Below are 3,783 nucleotides of genomic sequence, written 5' to 3'. Positions count from 1 at the left end.
GCTAAATTGCCTCGAAGGCGAAAGATCTGTTATCGGCTTTTACGCGGCGCGTTTGCGGGAGCTACTACTCGATTAATGGACACTCACTGATAAAACCGCTAAGGTAGATGGTTGCTTGAAGGGGATTGTAGCCCGATCTTGCCCTGAGTGTCACAATAACGTCGTGCCGAGAGTTTAGGAAAAACTGAGCTCCCCAAGTAAGAAACCATGGCCCTTATATACTTGAAAGTGCTCAGTACTAAGGCGGGGCATTACCATAAACGGTAATGAAAATTGGGCCGGGTGCTCGCATACGGCATGAGTCAACCCCGTTCAAAGGGTTGTACGATAGATGCTCGAGCCAACGCCCAAGTCACCATACGTTTCAGCCCCATGCATGAATGATATGTAACATGAGATAACCGTATGAATTTGTTATGACGAACTAAATAGAACTAACTAGAAACAAAGGAAAAGTGATCCCGTTTGCCAGTTTAATACAAAGTATGGGTTGGATCTTAAATTTTAAAAGGACATAGCCGAATATTTTTAAAGGTACAAAACATAGCGTTTCATTTTAGAACAGTAACATGAGTTAGCAGATACTGTCATAAAACTGTTTTCCCCAGCTATATCCCTTTTTACCTGAAGTATAAGGTAAAAAGTGCGAGCTACAAGGTACGACTATCCGAAAATCGTTCACACTTTATCAATGTAAATGAAGCAGCCTTTCCATCAGAGTTAAATACAAAATTTTGTTATTTCTGTGAAAACAGAACTTTCATTAGATGTAGGTGGTGCATGAAATTGTTATGTTTTCACTGTTTTTACGAAAAGTACCATCCAGATTCATGTACTTCATATATTGAAAATAACATATGTTAAATGTAATTGCTTAAACTCAACTTTAAAAAAAAATATTCGAAGGTCAGACAAAAATATAATGTCACATTTAGTGTACGATTAAAATATGAATGAAAAAATAAAAAAAAAGGATTTGTTTTTTCAAGGTTCGAACTTGCAGAGCAGAAGAAGCTCGGAACTTGCAGGCAAATACCTTATCATTCACGCCACGCTGGTTGTTGAATTTATTTCTATTTCTGAAGATAAGTACCTGTAATAACTTTAATAATATCTCAAAGTAAATCCTAACCCAAAATCGGGTACCATTCCAACTTTTCCTTGTTAGAACCGAGTTTTCAATTTGTCTTAGCGAAAATCGCAATCACATTTTGCACATTATTCTAAAACATTTGTGGTATTCGTTTTCAATGCGATTTAAGGGGCTATACCAATGTGATCGCTCTAAAATTAGATGATTTTCGGGAATTTTTTTTAAAAGAAATATTACATTCAATGTTTTTAAACTTTAGGTATGTGTTTAGTAACAAATCAAATATTTAGAATAATTTTTTGGTACAAAAATAATAAAAAACAAGCGACTTGTGCGCTATCTCCCAGAGGTTAAAAAAAAAGTAGCTCCGCTGCTGCAGTGATTGCCGCCGCCTGAGTAGCTAAAATGAAAAATAACAAAAACGCTGTTAAACTAGAAAGTATTCTCCGTACCATGAACTAGGATTTTTGAAAAATATCAAAATTTGACAAAATGGCGAAGTTTTAAAAAAAATTGTGAATTTAACCTAAAAAAATGATGGTTTTTTTAATGCCAAATTGATATTTTTCATCCAATCAAAAAAATCCTAGTTCATGGTATGACAAAACATATACTGAATACACTGCAAAAAGTTTCGAGTCGATACAATAGTTTGTATTCAAGTTAGAGCTGCAGCAAATTTGAAATATACCGTTTGGAGAAAAACGCGTATAAAGTTAAAGTTACTGATTTCATTGTGACAAAACGATATTTACCATAGTAAAAGTTAATCTGCTATTCCGTATCCATATAATGGACCTTCCTCTTCCTCAAAAAGTACCTGCTGGGACCGCTGTAGCTTTCCTTCGAGCTGCTCGACTCTCTTTTGAAGCAGCCTGATGTCGTAACTGCGCTCGATAAATTCTATTCCATCTCTCTCGTCGGCATACTCCTTTGCAATGGGACCAATAATAACTTTCATTATTTGGAAAATTTTCAATATAGATTGAAAACCATCATTAAAGATTCCAACAGCCAGAAAATTGGCAAGTTCAATGGGTTTTTAAACCATTGTGGAGGTGCTTTGGAGCAAAGTGCCAAAGCAAGGCATTATAACTTTCATTGTTATTTTGGGTGTTTCGACCCTTGCACCTGTCTAATAAATCACGTCTACTTAGGTCCGTATAAATTGGCTTCAGAGCTTCTTCAACCTGTGGGTCTAAAGGACGATAGTTGTGTTGGAATATCGACATGTCTATTCCTTGGGCCTCTGCTCTGCGATATGTGCACCAGCTCTCCGCGCCTGCTGGGCAGTTTCCATGGTTTGGATTCTTGTCAGTCGAATACAAATGAAAAAATGTGGCCCAAATTTCCTTATACATTTCGTCAACATTATCTTGGTGTCTGGTAATCGCCAATCCATAGTATTTTTGTAATTTATTAATTAATTTTTCGGTTAGTTTCACCGTACTCTTACTTTTTCCTCCTAAGCCCTTGGTTTGCTTTTTTAAATTGCGGCATCGCGTTCCCATTCTTTTTTGTACGTGTAAGTAGCACTCTAGTTTTTCCACTGGGATATCGTATGGGTCTAAATTTAATATGCCTTTATATGTGGCACTATCGCCATCGCCAATATACCGCGTATATTGTATTCCATATTTATCAATCGAGTGATTGAACATTTCTTTTACGCTATCAACCTCCATTTTTGCAGCTGACCCTGAGTGATTTAGATCACAATTATTGTGCTCTGCGAGCCATTCTTCGTATTCTTCGGGATTATTTTCTTTTTTCTTCTTCCATACTTCACAACTCTTACAGTAGGATGATTTCACAACTGTATCAATAATCTTTTTGCAGTATTTACCTGCAAGAGTTGTAACGCCGAAACGCGAAGTATGGCCGCGTTTTTTCCAGGTACCATCTCCGGAAACTGTCACATTACTATCTGAACCTTCTTGTTCTAATGTTTTAGTCTTTTCTTGATCCACGGCGGTTTTTATACTCCAGTTGTAAACTGTTTCTGCTGCTTTGGTTACATTTTCGAAGCATCCAACGAAAGTGTTATTATGAAATTTTTTCACAATATCCATCAAGCCACAAAAAAGATTAAGTCCATGTATGCCGACGCCTAGAAGTCGCATCACAAACACTATACGACGATTTATTTCGTATGCATTATCAATCATTGGTCCAGAATTGATATGTGAAACGCCGCACTCACACATTACAGCAATTTTAAATCCTAAGCCACGTGCATTTACTTCATAAAACTTAACATCTTTTTTGCAAGTTTTGCACATTACTAAAGTGCTAATTGCAGTGAAAACAGACACAAATTGAATAATACAGTATGCGTGAGCAGTATCGATTGTAACGTGATCATCTCCGGTATGTAAGAGTTTTTCAGCAGCCGTACTGGTACCCGCGGTAGACTGTTCGTGCGTGTGCCGATTTCCCGCAAACTTCCTCTTTTTACCAGTCGATCTATGCACAGAATTATCGTGAGAACCTTTTTGTTTCGAATACGAAGATTTTTCGCTCATTTTTAATGTTGCGGCGCGCGGAATCCGTTAAGTAAAGTTCGCCACTCAACGTCGGGCTCGCGTCGTTCCGAAATAAATTAATATCTCGGATGGAAGAATAAACTGAGATATGATAATGATCGAAGATGCCAATATGACAGGCGTACGAAGCTAGTGATTACTGGT

At 37.2% G+C, this 3,783-nt stretch overlaps 1 pseudogene; it reads right to left on the bottom strand.

Annotated features, from left to right (window-relative positions):
- Positions 1-1,859: 1,859 nt before the first annotated feature.
- Positions 1,860-2,325, bottom strand: LOC122404245 (annotated as a pseudogene).
- Positions 2,326-3,783: the final 1,458 nt, after the last annotated feature.

The sequence above is a fragment of the Colletes gigas genome, unplaced genomic scaffold (assembly GCF_013123115.1).
Source record: "Colletes gigas isolate AHSC1104 unplaced genomic scaffold, ASM1312311v1 Colletes_gigas_Sc00135, whole genome shotgun sequence".
Classification (NCBI taxonomy): Eukaryota; Metazoa; Arthropoda; class Insecta; order Hymenoptera; family Colletidae; genus Colletes; species Colletes gigas.
This window is presented reverse-complemented; position numbering and strand designations above follow the sequence as displayed.